The sequence below is a fragment of the Pseudorasbora parva genome, chromosome 14 (genome assembly GCF_024679245.1).
Source record: "Pseudorasbora parva isolate DD20220531a chromosome 14, ASM2467924v1, whole genome shotgun sequence".
Lineage (NCBI taxonomy): Eukaryota > Metazoa > Chordata > Actinopteri > Cypriniformes > Gobionidae > Pseudorasbora > Pseudorasbora parva.
This window is the reverse complement of record NC_090185.1, coordinates 21,063,473-21,082,318: the sequence shown is the minus strand read 5'-3', so window position 1 is coordinate 21,082,318 and position 18,846 is coordinate 21,063,473. Positions and strand designations below refer to the sequence as shown.

Sequence of the window (18,846 nt, the reverse complement as noted above, 5' to 3'; positions counted from 1 at the left end):
AATTTTCTAAGTCAAAAATATAATGTGACTTATTTGTAGTTTTATTAACCCTAGGCTTATTTGTATTTATCCTAGTTGCAGAGTCATTGCTCTATTAAACAAGCAACTGTCTCTTGAGTTAAAATTCTAGTGGAAAAGTCCGGTGCAAATATCTGATTGAGCAACTGTTAATTGGCAGAAGGCGGCAGGGGATCCATCCTGCGCTGACAGCGGCACAAACCCAGCTTTCTCTTGGAAGACAGGCAAACTGAGCACCTTAATTACATTCATTTCCTCTCTCGCACAAATTGTGGCAGTGAAGATTGAGAGAGTTGGCAGTGTGCGCATCCGCCGTTCCTTGCGTTCCGCACGGAATCTACTTGCGCTTTGATGAGGTGCCGATAAAAAGAGTGAAAACGCAGTGTAACCCGAAGACGGCGGAGATAAAGCCGTAAAACGTGAGCTTTAGCGCTGCGTAGGAAAACTGTGGTATCTGGCAGACGGCAGGTTGCAAAACGGGAGCGTGTGAATCACTTTGACTTGGTGGGAACACAAAGGCCCGGAGCCTTTGAGCTTTTTGTGAGGATAAGTACGACACAGTCACAGAAACGCGTTTCCCCGCGGCCCGCCGAAATCCTCAGTTTTGATGTTCTGAAAGCCTATTCAGCGGGGAGCGTCCTGCTAACATCCTAATCTGCGAAGTTAGGTTTTCTTTTTGATTCGATGGTGAATAAGAGATGTCAGCGAGGGAACAAGAGGAAGAAAGACATGGGAGTCTCTCTCTCCTCATCTCTGACCTGCACACAGGCCGATCAGGTTTCCTCCTCTGTCTTATTTAAAGCAGCGGAGCATTGCTGGAGCCCCCTTGATTAAAAGCCATCTGAAGAGAGCCTGACCTCATACACAGATGGTGAAAGTGGGGCTTCTGAGAGGAGCTAAAGTCAGTAATTAAATTTATCCCACAGTCTTGCCAGGGCAAGGGGTGCAGGCCAGCAAACACACCCACTTCATCCAAACAATAACCGAGCTACCTGTCGATATTAGTGGACATTGCTGGAAAAGAGCATTTAAATTCAATCAAAGTAACCAGAAAACTCAAATAAACTAATGGAACAATACAAATTCTTGTGATAGAGTAGTGCAGGTATGACGTCAGATGTCTAAAGGTTTTTTCCATTTATTCAAGTAAAATAAAGCCTGTGGTAAACATAACTTGACGAAACTGTGGCGTTTTGTTTTACAAAGTGCACTGCACACTGCACACACTCATACCCCAAGCAGTCTTATCTAGTTACTTATTTAAAAAAAACTTAAAAATTCATGTTTTTGAGGATGGGTGTGTGTAATTTACGTTGTAGAACGAATTGTCATAGTCAGGTTATGTTTACCACAGGCTTTATTTTCCACAAATGGAAAACCCAATTATAAAAGCCATGGGAAAATCTTGGGACGGCTCTGACGTCATACCTGACTTTTTACTTCTCAGTTCTTTCGATATTTCTTCAATATTCTTACTATTGTTCAATATTTTTTAATAATTGTCTATAATAATTGTTTGTATTTCCCAATTCTTTTAATATTTTTTACATTTTTTCCCTTATAGTATGTACGTTTAATCTCATATTTCTTAATTGATTCAATAGTTTTTTTTTTAAATGTTAAAAAAAATCAGTTATTCCTATATGTAATGTTAAGTTTGTATTTTTCAATTCTACTAATATTTGATAAATGTTTTTTTATAATTTCAAATGTATTCTTATAATATGTACAGTACATTTAAGTTTGTACTTCTCAATTTTTGCAATCTTTTAAAAAATTTTAAATCTTTTTGCAATATTTTCCATTATTTTTGCAATATATTCCTCATGACGTGTTTTAAAAGCACTTCCTAATTTCAATAGTAATACGTTTTATAGTTTTAGTCAGATAGTTATAAATCTCCTTACACAAAGTAACATGAGAACTAGAAAAAGACATAAATGTGGTATTCACTGAGGCCTGAGGACATGTAACCATGGCTAATTTACGGCAGGAGCACTCCACACGTGGGAGAGGTCACGGCTTAAGATGTTAAGGTCATGACCCCATCTTCAAGGCATTTGACCTCCTAGATAAACATCCACTCCCATTAGCAGCCAGTCAAGCGGAGGGCAAGCTTTGGTTTTGGGTTGCCCCCTTGACCTCCTGTTAAAACAGGTGGTTTTGTTTGGGCCACAGAGTGGTGTGCCATTTAAACCAGCCGAACGGGGCTAATAGCCGTGGAGACCCAGACTAGCATTACACCAGTGTTTGTTTCCTTTAGCATTGGTTTATTGGAAGTACATGAAAATCAGCCGGTTTGCCTCATTGTTTGTTTGAATAAAATCCCCTAGCTCTACAATTTTTTTTTTTTAATAAGTCTAAATTATTATTATTGTTTAAAATAAGTCTAAATTATTACCTTTGTCAAAACATTTTTGGGGTACTGTGTTGTCACAAGTAATTACATTGATGCATTAATGAGTACTTATTTTGATGAAAAACCCAATTAAGAGTTCTTTGAATTCATTGTCATGATATATGTTGACTTAATTCAATTTCACTTGTTGTGAACTGTAGTTGTGTCTCATTGCTGTGTTTTCAGTCTCACTACACAATGGAAGGATACCGCTGGAGCAGATAGATAACAAACGCGAGACCGAGCCCGTGTGTACATTTCCAGCCAGGCTGATAGATATTTATACTGGACTTACCTTAATTGACCCGGAGCCGCATCGAACAAACCGTTTGCGTGTGTAATGTTTGTAAAGACGTCTGACCCACTTCCATGTGAGCTCTTAAACAGATTTACAGTACAGTGTGTCTTTCAAAACTAGTTAGCTTTGATGACGCATGCTCGAGGCTCCCTGTCATAAGTTTTGTAAATTCGTATTAAGTTCTGGGAAAGTTGGCTGAAAGTTTTTGCAAAAGCCGGTCAAGGGCTTCAGTAAGCCGACGGTTCGTATAATATTTTTAAGTAACTGAATCCGCTGATATCTTCAGGCTGACTTTTGGCACATCTTGTGTTACAGCCGTTTTATATTTCTCTTCCTTTCCACAGGCTGAGGAATAACAATAATTTGGATCTATTTAAGGCGATTGTGGGATAAACCACAGCCTTTGTTGTGGTTACTGCAGTACACATTGTGGGCTGGGACCTCCCCACCCCCTCGCACCCATCCTCCCCTGCTTTCTGCTCGCTAAATCCCACCGACCGGCCCTGTTACTGCAACAATGACCATGCCACTGTGCTCTTTCACAGAGTACCATTCATTAAAAATGAGGTTGTCGGCCATTCATAAAAATACATTGTCATGTTATGACTTTTCTGCCTGGCTTGTGCAAACTAACCCCCCCTCCACCACCCTGGCAGAGAAACAGTGATGAAGGACCAGCTCGGATCCAGTGATGGGATACAGCACAGTCAGTTTTAATATCATTGCATTTGACCTCCTTTTGAACCATTTTTTCCTGCTGCAATGTGATTGGATTAAACGAAGCAGATGGTTCTGGGATGGGGAACACTGTAAGATGTTTGTTGCTCAGCCACTTGCCTTTAGTGGGTAAATTTCTTCTAAACCTGATTGCGAGGCAAATTCGTGTAATCCGTTTAATGTGCATTGTCAGTGCCGATCTTTCCGCGCAGATTTGGACCATGTTAGTTGGTGCCCAACCTGCAGGGTTTCTGGATGTCAGCAATGTGCGTTAATAAATCTCTTTCATTGTCGACTATTGTCGTGCTTCTAAAACGATCGCCTTTCGTTCTTTTCCAATGTGTAAAAGCAGCTAAATTCGTTTAAAATGCAACTCATCACACTCCATTTCCTCGCTGACATAACGGCGGCCTGGGGAGCGCGGTGAAGGGTTTCGAGAGCGGAGGCAGTGGGCAGTAATCTAGAGCCGGCGTGAGCCGTACACCTATGCTCTGGGCTTACTGCTGTCCCCCTGTGTAGTGAGGCAGGAAATGGTAAGGGGGGGTTGGCAGCAGTCAATTTTTGCTAATTAGTTTTGTATTAACTCCTCAGTCGTCCCAGCGCTCGGCCACTGAGAGAGAAATGGGCCCCGTGATGAGAGCTCTGCTATTTTTATTTTTATCCTCCTTTATTCACACATTTATTTAATACTTCCTGTGTTGGAGTCGCTACAGATGACTTTGGTGTACAAGAATGAGTTAAGTAAGCCCTTATGGAATACAAGTTTTTGCAGATACTGCGAAAATTTGGATTTAAATAGTGTAAAATGTGTTAGGTCAGGTGTGAACTTGAATTGTTGTCAAAATATCAGCAAATCAGCTCTGGCAGTTTGTCAGCGTAACTCTTTGCCTACCAAACACAGAATATTCTGGGTTTTCGTGTTTCCAATGTTATACGCTAGGGGGCGCTATGACACATCATCTTAAAAAAAAAAGGGTACTGCTCAAAACACATTTGAAGAAGTTACAGAAACAAGCGATATATGTAATCATATGCATATGTATAATAACGCGATGACCAACATTAAACAGCATATCAATCAAAACTGCCTTATGTTACTGAATGAAATGTTGACCCAGGACGAGCTATAGGACTGTGCAAGGATTAAGGGTGCTGATGAACTTGATCTACTCCATTCAAATTTTGATCATCGTTCTGAATCCGATCCAGAAACAAGATTTTTTCCAGCTTTTTACTCAAAATGGTTTTTTTTATTTAATTTTTTTAAAATGAAAATTACTTGTATTCAAATGTTGATCAAATAAGAGTGCATGAATCTAGAATATTTTGATTTCAAAAGCAGAGGGTCTGTTCTTTCTTTTGATTTATTTCATGTCCAGATATTCATACAACAAAATATTCTGGGGGCTATGACATTTTTGTGTGAAAATGATCAAACTGGTGGTGGCTGGCAACTTTTTTTTTTTTTTTTTTAAATGCTGGCATGGAAAGAGTTAAAAATTAAAATGCTGGAAAAGGTACATGATGTTATTTGTAAACAAAGCTGTACAATTTGAATAGTTTGAGCGTTCCCTGTCGAAAAGTTTGAGCCATTCACAACGTTTTAAAAGAACCAATGCAATCTCTCCACAGTGTTTCGCTTGTGAGAGATTGCTTTTATACGCAATTCTAATTGTGTTTACCGTTTCCTTTCGTCCAAGTTTTTTTGCAAACGCATGTTTCGCAACAAGCTTAGGGAACTGAACTGCACAGTGTCTGCTAGCGGATCAGACTGTTTTAGACTACCCGAGAGCAGACATCTCGTTCATTACAGAACAGCAACTTTAGCTAACTTCTGAGAATGGAGCCTTTGTGCGCGCATGCCATTCAACAAGAGTGCCATTGTCTTAAGCCCCAGCCGGCAGCAAACGAGGCATTGCGAGGCCTTTGCCGGGAGAAACTTTGATTGTATTAGCTCTTGATGAGGACTACATTTGAATGGTGAGCAGACAGCTCATGCGTGCCTCAAGTAGAGTAGGAAACTGTATAGTATTTCTCCACAACAACACCATAAATTTGTCAACTAGGCTGCATGTGACACATTTGAATTGAGATTTTATGTTTAATAAGCTGTTAACCGCAATTTAACAAAGGCAGAAGACCTTTACAGTCTGTATGGGCTCCAATAGGAACCCAAGTGATAGGCAGGAATGTCCATTCAGCACCAAACGAACGTTGTAAAACAAATCCCAGCAAGCAAAAGCCTCTTAAACTGGGTTTAAACTGACAGACTGAGCTTCATCACTAAATCTCTGCTCAAACTGGATCTCTTCCTCATCACGTGACGTAAAGATTGATCTGCGTTACTGCCTATTGATCAGTGTGTTTGCAGTGTTGAGCAACGGGCTTCTGGACCTCACAAACCAGCACACTTTATGTTCGTATACACAAATTCACCATGATATTTAACTGTTTGCCATAGTTGGCGCCCTAGTAGTATCATGAAAGGCCCACTCCCACTGCCAAGAGAAGAATGCAGGCCCAGTGATTGAGGCACGGGGCGGCATTGTACGCCGGAATATAAAGGAGAGCGCAGACATGAAACAGGACAGCTGTGAGTGTCTGTGGGGGAAAGTTGCTACAGATGGTAAAAGAAGTGGAAAATAAACTACCGTATGGCTGGTAAAATATAGAAGAAAGGCTGGGGGTGTGCTGCCGTACAGGATCCTCTCATGTCGTTGTTGTGTGCGTGTTTCTGGGATTTTATGCGTGTCTGTGTTAAAGGGAATATGTTACCACAATTGCTTGGCTGTCCCAATACCCGTTATGCCCATCTGCTGCTGAGCAATGCACAGATTTATCGCTTTACGTGGTCTGTGACTGACATGTGCTAGTCACGCAAAATCCCTCCGTTTTCACTGAATTTCATTACATTATTTTTGGATTAGGGATGTTAGCACAATTACGGATTTGAAGACTGAAGTGTATACTGGAGTATTTTAGGTAGCAGTATTTGCAGTATTACTGAACATTGGCTGGCTGTATTGTAGTATTATCATGGCACTTTTGGACTTTTTGTTTTATTAGGGTAGGTTTAGACATGGCGTTTCCCTATATTTGTCATAGAGTCTTTCTGATTTATCACTCCAACATATGAGCCGTTTTATGACTACAGTGCACACATTTAAGGGACTAGTAGTCAGAATTTTCACCTTTTAGAAAATAATCTGGACTATAATGTCCAGAAAAGACATTTGAAATGTAGTAAGTGAAGATCAACGATAATGTTTTACCAATACGATTATTTTTTTAGATATTCAGAACCTGTTTTTAATTATTTATTTCAGATTTTTTTGTTCAGTAGCTTAATGTCTATGTAGAGATACCTGAAAAATAAACTTTTTAAAGTTTGTCAATTTTAATCTGTCTATATGTATAAATAGCAAAACTTTCTAGTATTTTTCTTAGAATTCCAGAACATTTGCCAAAAGGGCTTGTGCTCTTTAAGCAAGGTTATATTTGGTATTTGTTGTGTTGTTGTTGTTTTTTTTTTTGTGTTTTTTTTTGCGTTCATATCGTCAGATGTTGTTTTTAATTATTGAATGCAGGGAGAGGGGGTTGGGCTAAGTATGGAATTGACTTTAAATTATTGAACTATTTATCCCCAGAACTGCCCTCGGTCCCTCCATCTGTCTGTTTTGCAGAAATATAAATAAATAAGCAAATAAAGATAATAAGGCTATGGCACACTTCTAGCCAGACCTCGAGTTCTGGCACGATTCTGTTCCTTATTTCTGAGGCGCCCCTTCAGAAAAAAACTACTCCCAATTAGCCTGCTTTGGATTTGGATAGAATGTAAACATCATCCTTTTAGGATCATGTTTGGAGGAAATTCAAATGTCGTAATGAAAGAATGTAAAACATTTTAACCTCCAACCTGCCCCTTTCAGTAAGCTGCCATCCTTCAACTCCCAGGCCAAGCAACATGGGAATGGGATATTTTTCGCCCCCACCATGTGTTTGGTGTTTTAAATAATGTACTTGAAATGATTTGTCTTCATTTATTCAGTCGGAAACTAAAGATACTCTTTAATTAGCGGTGATAAGAGCAGGATCTCTAAATCATTCCCTTCCGTCTAGTCGCTCCCGGACTCGCCGTATGAGTGAGTATCACTCATTAAGAAAGCGTTTTAGGGGGCATCGATCCATTAGTCATGCGTCTGAATTACACTAACACAGAAGTTTTTGTTTTCGCACCAACAAGGGATCGCCGGGACTCGTTAAATTGATCACGAAGCGCGTATTCTTCGAGGCTGCGTTTCACCCACACTTCCAAAACTGTTTTCACAGACAAAACAAAAGCACCACTTGATTAGCTGTGAACCATCTGGGAACGGGAAGCTGTGTGACCAAGCTAATTGGTTCGATTTGAAAAAGAATGGGACAGACCCTCTCGTCGCATGTGTGTTTGAATGAGACCCCCTAACTACAAGTTGTGTCCCTCACCCCTCCCTCGCCACTTTTGTTATACGTTCCCGGTGATGAGCTCCGGTCTGATGCGTCGGCGCTGGGAAACCTCTCGCTCGTGGGGTTTGTTACTTCACAGTCGGGAAACAGCTGGCGCGGTAGAATGTGGCACTGTGTTGTGAAATACAGAATATTGTTTAGAGATTCTTTTGTCAGCACTAGTCAAAGTTGACAGTGTTATTAATGGGCCAACAGTAGTGGAGGGCTCAAATCACAGTGCCACCTGTTGGCCGTGGTCATTAAAGTGATTTTACCACAATTTAGAGATGGCAGACACAAACAGAAAGGTTTCAGAATTCAGTTTGTATCTCAAGCTGTTCTCATCTAAGTAGGGAAATTCATATGTAAAGGATTAGAACATTGCAAAAACTGTAGTAAATCCTGTGTGTTTTGGACAACCAAATTGAGTCAATAGTAGTTAATCATCTGAGTGACTTATTCAGTCACATGGTGTCAACATGCCATCAAAATCATTCATTTTTTGATTATATATGATTTTATTCGGTAAAGGGGTTTCCATAGTAGTTTGAGCATGTTTATATACCTGAAAAAAGAACAATTTTTATTTATTCATTATATTTATTGGAGTTTTGCTGTAACTTCAATAGTAATGTCAATAATCTGACCGAATTATTCAGTCTCAATTTTTGATATTTTTAAATGTTTTGCCGTTTTGCTGCAACCTCGTGTACACATAAAAGTGCACAACAAACCCAGCACTGGGATTGCATTATCTGTGGTAAAGGCGATCGCTGTCTGCCACACTCGTTAAATACACATTTCAGCAGATAAAAGTCAATATTCCAAGAAATGGGTCCAGGTATGGAGCACTTCCTGTGGGAGAAACCAGACATGAGCCTCCCACTCATAGCTGCAACTCACATTTGCTGCAGGCCATGCTTTGCCCCACTGTTGGGTTGGGAGGAGCCAATGTACGGTTCAAAGTCAGGAGCATAGAGATAAGACAACAGTCAGATGGAGGAACTGTGTACTGTAACCAGCCCAACTGCTCCTTTCGTGGCCACACAGGCGAAAATGAGCAATTAGGATTTTTACCAGCTCTTGTCTATCACTGCTTTCCCCTCAGAATTTCTCATCTTTTTTATCTGACACCTTTTCTCTCTGTATAACATGTACAGTTGCAACAACAAATAATGTAACAACAAACATTAACATCAAATTTAGGGTTTAAATTAACCATGGTTTAAATTATATTTTCACTAACTTTAAGGGGATTATTGAAAAATATAGAAAATAATTTTTAAAAGTAATTTGATTTATAGTAACGTGTTACAATGTTAGATTCATAAAAGAGTCAGAGCTAATTATTCAGTCACATGACTTCATGATCTAAGATTTTATTCAATAATGGTGTTTCCATCGTAGTTTATGCACGATACCAAATTATATTTTTTTAATGTTTTTATGTTAGTGTTCTATTTAACAAAATAATTGATAGTTGCTGCCCTAGATTTTTTTTATTTGGTAGATAATTATGTAAACAGAGCAAAATAACATGCCAACATGCTAAAATACAAAAATCTTCATCTGAATGATTAGCTGTAATTCCACTTCTGATATGAATAATGATTTTCCCCCCAGAATTATCTATGAATAATATATAGACCACCACAGTTCAGTATATAGATTGTGAAATAATCTTCACAGAGTGACATGCTAACATGCTAAAACGCTCAAAATTATGGTGTAAGCAACAAATCATCGCCTATAATTCTACTATTAGCATCATTAATAATAAAAATAAAAAAAAATCCACAATTATCTTTTTCATTGACCACTACAGTTGCAGTGCAAAACCCAAGCCAGAGAACGCCCTGTTGTCGTATCCTTTCTCCGGTGGCTGACACACACACACAGGGACACGCGCTGCTCCGCTGTTTCTTCTGTCCTGGGGATTCTTCAGCCCGCCGCTCTGCGGCTTCCTGCTAATTAAATTCCAACGCTGTCCATTAGATGGATAGAGTGAGCGCGCTGCTGACTCAACACAGGTAGGGCAGCACGCCGTAATGGGAAGAGGAGCTCAAGTGCCCAAGCAATTCATTTGGACCCCATTTTACACATCCCTGGGTCACCACATGCTTTCAAGGGTGGAGAGAGTGAAGAGAGGGAGCGGAGAGGGGCGTATAAGCTAATGTCTTCCAAATGCTTTAATTCAGAAACAGACGCCACACGAAGCCATGTCCTCTAAAACGTGCCGAGGTCGGAAACGCCTTTGCTTGGATTTGTGTGGTCAGCAGCGTGCGGCATTGTTGGTAATTGACATCTACGGTTTTGTATTGTCGCTAAACCAGCATAATACCAGCTTTTAAAAATGATTATTTTGGTTTTGCAGGCTGAAAACGGACCTTTTAACTTTTCTCTACTGGATTAGCCAGGAGGAGGTCATCGAAAGGGCTTAAATGAAAAAGCCTGTGACCAGTAAGGGAGCAAGCGACGAGATGAAGCCTGTAATTTGGTTGGTCAGAGTTTGGATGGAGTCCCAGACTGAGTTGGTTGGATGCGGTGCTGGATACTACGCCAGGCATGGAGGCAGGGCTGTCGATATGTCATACGCTTTTACACACTTTCATGTCAACATCAGTGTTTGCTTCAGTCAGAAGCTGAGTTGACTGTATTAAGGGAACGTGGGGTAGAAACTGAATTGCTGGGGTTGTGCGTTTTCAGTTCAGACCTGGAATATCACCCTCTTCTTATTCTAGACTCTGCCAGAATTACTTATTTTCTCTCAGTGCAGCTGTAAAACAGAAAAAAGGGCAACACAGTCAGATAGGATAATATTACTGCTATCAGACCTACAGAATATTCCACTTGATTAAATGCTTTTGTTTTGATAATGGCAAACATTTATAGTAATCCATTCTAAAAACAGTTGTCAGCAGTTTTCATTATTGATTTTTTCAACCCAACTTGCAGCCCTAGTTTGATTGATTTACGCATTCCTTAAAAACGTATACCTTGACCATTAATGAATTCTTTTAGCATTCTAATGACACAGAGTCCTTGTTGTGTTTCTTTTGCGCTTCAGATGCATTTAAGCAATCCCATGAAAGAGTTAAACAGGAAAGCTGCGACAAACAAAACGCTGGTTGAGTGGGGAAGAAACATCGAAAAATTAGAAAAAACAACAAAACTTTCCCTTTCCTCCTCTTTTCACATTAGCATGTGAATCGCCATTCATTCATTTATGTTCCATTATAACCTCATGAGTGGCCGTTTCTATGGGGCCGGCCCAGCGAGGGTTGCACACTGAAGCTTTGGCGAAGATTTAGTGTCAAGCCAAAAGAAGCTTCTTTTTTCCGTGCACACCTTTTTCTCCCTTCGGCATCGGTCAGGCCGAGGTGACATTATGCGTCAGGCTATCGCTCAGGCAAAAGCCACAATATGTCAGTGCCCTGCAGGGAGGCACAGGGCACAAGTGAAGTCGTGGGGATTGAAGAGGGAGGGGTACAGCTGGCTCCCCCAGCCTCCCCATTCCCACACTTCCATTCCAATGGGCTGGTTTGTACTGGTATATGCTAATTCACTATTTGCCTAATTAACATCTCATTTGCATAACTTGTTGCATCCCCCCTACCACTTTTCCAAAACAATGTAGGCCGACTGAAGAGACCTAATCCTAAGCGTCTCTCGTCAAGATAAAAGCAATCTGCAATTTTAACAACCCTTTTCTCCTCCGCAATTAAAGCGGCCCATCAAAAACGGCCTGGTGTTCTTCATTGAGATGTGGACGTCTCCTCTACAAGATGTAACATAATGTGTACTAACTACACATCATGACATAATTCTGTAATAGAGGAGGTTGCACTCAATGTGGAAGGCTTTACCTTGACTCTCATACTAGACAATCACAGTTTTATAATGATTTCCTTGTCTTATCCATTTTTTCCTTCCAGTGCTACATTTTTGCTCAGTAGTTGCCAAATTTTTCCATTGGCCCAAACAACTTTTACTAGTAAATGGCAAAACATTACGGATTGGTTCAGAATTTTCAACCCATTTTTACTGATGCTATTATGACAAATCCTATTTTTAACAGATCTACTATGTCAGTCTGTTAGATCCTTTATAAACCCTAACGCTCAATTGATTTAAGTAGAGCAAACTCAAATTAAACAAATTAGTTCAATCAAATGAACTTTTATGAGTATTTAGAACATTCTTTTTCTTTTACAGACACATTTTAAGTAATCTGAATTGTTTCATTGTTTTGTGTTTCATGAACTTGTTTCTTTTCATTTAGACTTATTAAAATTTTACCGAAACTGGGCTGGGATTTCTCAGCATGCTTTACCTTGACACTCAAAAGGGACAGTAAATGCAAAAATGAAGTGTTATATTATTCGTTTTTTTGTGTGTGTGTGCAAGATTAGTGTTAAGTTGGAGATTTTTTTGTACGGTTATCATCATGGTGATAAGTCGAGCATTAGTTTAATTTGAGAACAGCTATATTTTAAATGTATTATATTGATGTCCTCGTTCAGCAAGTGATATGCTAATGCTACCAACACATTGTGTAACCAATAAGCAAGGTGGCACTGATTGATTTAGCTAGTTAAAGCTAGTCAAGTTTCCACTACTATAATTTGAGATCACATGATCTTTTTATGTTTATTGTATGAATTAGCTATTAATTATAACATTTTCAGAGCAATTCAAATGTTTGATTACAAAATAAAAACCTGCAAGTTCTGCTTTTTTTTAAAACATTAAAAATTTGAGGCAACTGATTGAGTTTTGCCAACTTATTTGCCAACTTATTCGGGTTTACAGTGTGGCCAACAAGTTTTAAAAGTTGACAAAAAGAATTTGGATCCAAATAAAAAATAAAAATGCACAAATCCTTATTGTTGAGCTGTGCCTTCTATATTTATACTTCTCTTGGGTGTGAAACATGTGAAAAGACTAAAAAGAAAAAAACAGCAGTGTCTATTTGGTACCAAATGCCGGTTTGGCTGCGATAAGTATGGAATGTATAAGAAGTCTTCGCATTCTTGTGATTCAAACCATATGCGTAGCCCTTCGTTGCTGGCGTGCTGTCATATCCCGCAATGATGTGACAGGACCACAGTGCTTCTGGCTCCTTATACTTGACGTTCAGATAAACCTCAGCTTTTTTCCAAAAATTTGAGATGCGCACACTCCAGAAAACTCCTTTAATTCTTGTTTTTGGATGCCATCTCTCCATGCGTAGGCCTCTGAGTGCTTGAGGTCATGTTCTAGCATACAGACATGTATGTTTCATCAATCACAAAGCCGAGAGCATCGCTCGAGTTCGCTAGACAGAATAACTGCCGCGTTTGTCTTCTGTTGCATTGAAATTTTGCGCTTGCTTTTTTTCCCTATCCCACCACTGCGGTTATCCCGGGGCGAATGCCACAGTAATATTTATACCCCAGAAAGTTGGAGCAGATACATTTGTTCCTCTGGCTCCTCTTTACGAGTGTTGCACAAAGACTGGTGGTGCTTGAGGTTTTGGAAATGAAAGGGAAATGAGAGGGGAGTGTTCTGGTCAGGCCTGTATATTTTCACAGGCCTTCTGCACGAGGACCACTGTGCTTCTCAGTGCTACCGCAAAACACATGAAGACAAGTGCTCTGTTCTCCACCCCCGCCTCTTCAGCTCCTGACATCTCCACAGTGATTCAGCATACGGCCGTTTGGAGGAGAAACGATGAGTTTCTGCTTGGGACAGGCCTCTACGTTTATTTTCTTGAGACACAGGAGAACTAGGATGGGAAGGAAGACAACGAGTCCATGTGGCCAGGCCTGACAACCATAATTCAGCTGGCTCCCTGTTTGTTTTTGTCCTTAGAGAGATTCCTGAGTGTGCTTTCATGACACCGAAAGTTACCACACGCTAGAAGTTGAGCTAAGCAGTCCGAGGTGTCTGCTGCGTCTGCTTCAAGGAATGCAGAAGACGCTTTAGGTGCTGTAAGACCAATTAAGCAGTGTCTTTCATGACTGGCTTACGTAAACCTCCAAAAGCCTTTCTAGAGTCCAGCAGCTCCTTTTTCTAGCACTAATCAAACCTCAGCACAAGCAGCTCAATGTTGTGATGTGTTTCACAATGGCACTTCATTCAGTCCTAACTTCACACGGAAATAAAGCTTAGTCGGCTTCAAGGATTCGTCTTAAATTCACATTTTGTACGATTCTCGTTCTTTTGAAGATAAGATACATTAGCTTGATGGCTTCCACTGTGTGCCAGGCCTCGATACGAGACTTTCTTTTGGGATTAATGGGATATGTGGGGTCTGTTCAAAGCGGTCAATGGAATGACTGAGTCTTTGTGTAATGTGAATTCATGTATTCAGTTATCAGAACAGCATGAGTCATTGATCTGTTTATGGCTATATGATTCGGGACGGTCGTCCTAGCGAGAGAGGATTGTACTGTAAATATCCGTCAGCTCCACTGGGAATATCCGAGGCAAATGCTCTCTTCCCCCTCAGGGGTCCAGCCTGAGACTTGACTCTATTTATGCACGGCGGCTGAGATGGACGTGGCACCAGGATGACCGGTTCACCCTGGAGTGTTAAAGAATGCATTACAAACAGATGATTGTTTTGCTTGTTTGAAACGTAACTGGTATTTTCTCACTACAACCTGCCTTAATTTGTGACAGCATATATATATATAATAGAGATATATTATTGTTATATATTTTATTTGTATATTTATATTTAATTTGAATTTGTTGTTAGATTTAAGATAATGAATTTAATGCTGGTTACTTTTTTATAAATTATAATGATTATAATTAAAAAAAATTAGATGAACTAACTGTAATTGACTAAAAGAACCAACATTAAATTATATATTTGTTATTATATTACTTTTATATATATACTTCTGCAGAATTAATAAATAATACATAATTATTACATTTATATTTTCTGAATATAAAATAATAAAATATAGTTTAAATGTAATAATTTGTTTTGTGTGTGTGTGTATATATAGCGTAAAATATTCAAATGAAAAAAATATAAATGACATACTCACAAAACAAATGATTATATTTAAAACTTAATTTTTATATTAAGAATATATAACTGTAGTAATTTTGTGGTTACAATGTATATCTATCTATCTATATATATATATATATATATATATATATATATATATATATATATATATATATATATATATATATATATATATATATACAGTTATATAATTTATATATAATATAATATAATTTACATATAAATAGTATATAATTTATTATGATAACAAATAATAATACTTTATAATAATTGTTATAATAATAATTTTTATTATTCAGGTACTTCATGGTTTCTCCCAAATTTTACTGTTGTCCGCCTCTAACAAAGTTTGACTACCTTTGTTTCTCAACTACAGAGTCTCCTGATAAAGCTCACTACCAGCTCACTAGCTGCTCCCCACTGTGCCTGGCACTGTTTGCGATTTATAGTTGCCTAAAAATAAAAGCGTTTGTATAGGAAAGCCCATAAAGTGAAACATGAGAACATGATTTGAGTCAGTGCGATGTCATTAGATTAAACTCCATAATTAAACCGAGTGCAGCAGTTGAGCGCACCGGGGATGTCACAGAAGACAGATCCCCAACAAACAATGGTGAGAGAGAGAGAGAGAGAGAGAAAGACACCTCTCTGGAGTAAAGGAAGATGTTTGAGAAGATGCCGCTGTTGTCCCGCTCGATATTTGCACTATACAGAGGTCTGTATCCTCTCAGCTCTCACCTTATTTGCTCGGGAAACATGGATTTATCTCCTTTTCCCCCTCCGTCCCCCTGCGCAGCACATGATATTTAATCCGTCATCTTTGTTTTCAACAAACACGGCGCAAGCTGTTGCTGGCAGGCCATGAGGCTCAGGGCCCATCTGGAAAGCGGGCCGTGTGCAGGGGAATTAGAGGGGAATTTAAGTAGGGGTTTGCTTGGGAAAGCCTGATAACAGTGCGGTACCATGGCCTGTTGGCATCACCGTGGCTTCTCTCCTCCCCCTTCCCAGCCTGCAATGCATTATTGATGCTGAAGAGGGGAGGGGTTTGATTGAGGCTTTTGTTTTTGTTTGTTGACGTTGCTGCGTGGTATTGTGTTGGGCTTACCATTTCTCAATAGCGAGGGATGGCAGGGGAATCCCCTCATTCTCAAGATACATTGGAGCTAAAATGGCTTTGGTTAAAGTAGGCGCGTATGTGCGATCGATCAGCTGGCATTAGGTTTCCATCCCCGTTCTCACGCCGTGACAGCAGCCGTGCATGCATCTCACCTGCGATTACTGTGATGAATGCGGACGCACCAGTACCATGTGCGTCTCAGCTGTAGTCGTTCCCATGACTTGAGCCGCCTTTCAGTGCTCTATCAGCCACAGCGCTACATGTTTCTCAATCTGTATCAGGATTAAATCGATAGAACATGCTGACGGTGGGCTCTTGAAGTCCGGGCTTTAGTTCGGATTCAAAGGATTAGCTTTTGATTTGTTGAAATTGATTGGAATTAGAATCATTGCGACTCGGCGTGCAAATAAATATGGAGCTTGATTCTCACGCTTTAATCCGGGGGAGAGAGAGAAAGATTATAACGGTTTATTTGAACATCTGTTAGCAATGAGGTTTCGATTGTAACTAGATTTTTTACCTTATTACAAGGGAAATGCTGTAAATGCCTATTAGACGACTTATAATCTCCGTTCTGACAGCTATATAATGCTGACATTAATCACCGCAATGAAATTACTGACTACAATTTTCTAATTTTCTAATTTTGTGAATGACAACAAAGACGGAATATGTTGATACATCTTAGATATATAAAATATTTGAATAGTTGGTTTCATTTTGCACATTTTTCCATTAAATAAATGTATTACTATATTTATTTATATTAAACTAAAGTTCTTTTTATTGACTAAAATGTGAGAAAATCCAAGGAAAATGGGCAAATTAATGATTATATTTAAAAGATTATGACTAATTATAAAAAAATATATATATATATTTTTTTTAAAAATAGATGTATTTTTTAGTCAGGTCATGGATTATTTCAATAATAACGAAGATGAGATGGAAAAATGCACAACAGGAGCTCAAGTTTTCACAAATCGCCTTAGTTATGGTTGAAAATTGGCATATTTAAACAAAAAATAAATACTTGGTTTCATTTTGCATTTTATTTTAGTATATTTTTATTTTATTATTTATATAAAATGTATTTTTGTTGGCTAAAATCTGATGTTATTTTAGTGCCATTATACTCAAATTAAATTAAAATGATTGAATATGACATGATAAAATACTAGCAAAATATATTTCCATCAAAAGACAATGACTTGAACAAAAAAACTGTAAGTATTAACACCAGTATTACTTATTCTTGAGCCAAAATAAAAAGTAGTTTTATGTGGATTGTTTTTTAGCGTAACCATTGATTGATTTCTTGGCCTCAAGTCTTTCGTTTCTATGCTTTCTGTGAGGTGCAAGAAATACCCGTCATGTGTTAAATTTTTCGCTGCCTTGGGGCTCAAGCTACTTTTGTTCTTGTGGCACGCCATGCCAAGTTAACCCATCTGCATCATAGTGTTATCTCTGTGTTTCTGTCCTGAGCCTTCTGGCATTGCCAAGCCATTAAACTGTATCTCCACACAGCTGAGCCTGTTCTATAGCCGTAATAAGCGTTCCAGCCATTTATTAGAGCATATTTCTGCTTTATTTATCAGTAATCGGTTGTGAAGGTGCTAGCTTAAAAAGAGAACCATATGCGGCACTCGTTTTTTATGCTGTTATTTCTACAGTCTTGTTTAATTGACTTGTGTTTGTTCCTTTGAGGCTCGTTCGGCTCAGATCAGCGAGGGATTTCTATAAAAGAGCCGTGTGAAGTAGTGGACGCTACGGTGAAGAGTCCTACAGGGCTGTGAAACTTTAGAGGCATACGTGACAAATCCCCCAACCTTCTTCCCCCTTCTCTCACGCCCCTCCTTTTCCTTCGCTGCACTCTTTCACCCGAAGAGGGGATAAGTCTCTGATGAGAGCCAGACCAGTTTAGCCTGCCCCACCAGGAAAGCTTTTTCCCATCCCTTCTCTTTCTCCCTCCATGTGTCTTCCTGGTTCGTTCTTTCTCTTTTGCTCTCATGTGCATCAAACCTTTGTTTGCAGAAACTGGGTAAATCAGATGCGCTCCTCGGCCAACTCTTTTGGGGGTTTCTGGGAGCTGACTTTTTGCGTGTGCGTTTATGCATATCTACTGTTATTTCCATGCTTTTGCCGAAATTTCACTGCGCAGTGCGCACCCCAAAACCAACTTCGCAAACACATGAAATGTTTAGGAAGAAAGCCTAATCAAATCGAGGCTGGTTTGGGGTTCAACTAATCCCTATCGGATATTTATGCAAGACACCTTCATGAATCGAAAAACAAGGTGTCTTGTTTTTATGTTATGCTATTTTATACATGATGCACCATCTTAAAAATATCCATAAGTGTTTGTCTACACATCCCACGGTTGATTCGTGAATTCCAGGGTAAATTTCACTCGCGCTCACACAAATATCACTCCCAAACAACCTTCACAAACACAGTAAGGAAGAACGCCTAGACGAACGGAGGCTGGCTTTGGCTTAACCTAACCCTTATCAAATTCATTTTTAGGGGGGTATTTATGCAAGACACATTCTTGTGTTCAAAAGAAGGTCTCAGGGTCTCGTTTTTGCATTGCACTATTTTTAACTTCACTTCAATATATCCGTGTTCGTCTGCGCATCCCACGGCCACTGTTGATTCATGAATGCCGGGCTAAATGCGACTTGAAAAGTCTTTGCTGAAATATCATCGCTCGCTCCAAAACAACCTTGGCAAACACAGTAAATGTTTAGGAAGAATGTCTAGTCAAATTGAGTTCAAGT

General features: G+C 39.2%; 1 protein-coding gene across 6 annotated transcripts in view; it reads left to right on the top strand.

The window, feature by feature from the left end:
* Window positions 1-18,846, top strand: part of nfia (nuclear factor I/A) — a 179,907-nt gene that overhangs the window by 58,426 nt on the left and 102,635 nt on the right. The gene's annotated exons all lie outside the window — the stretch shown is intronic.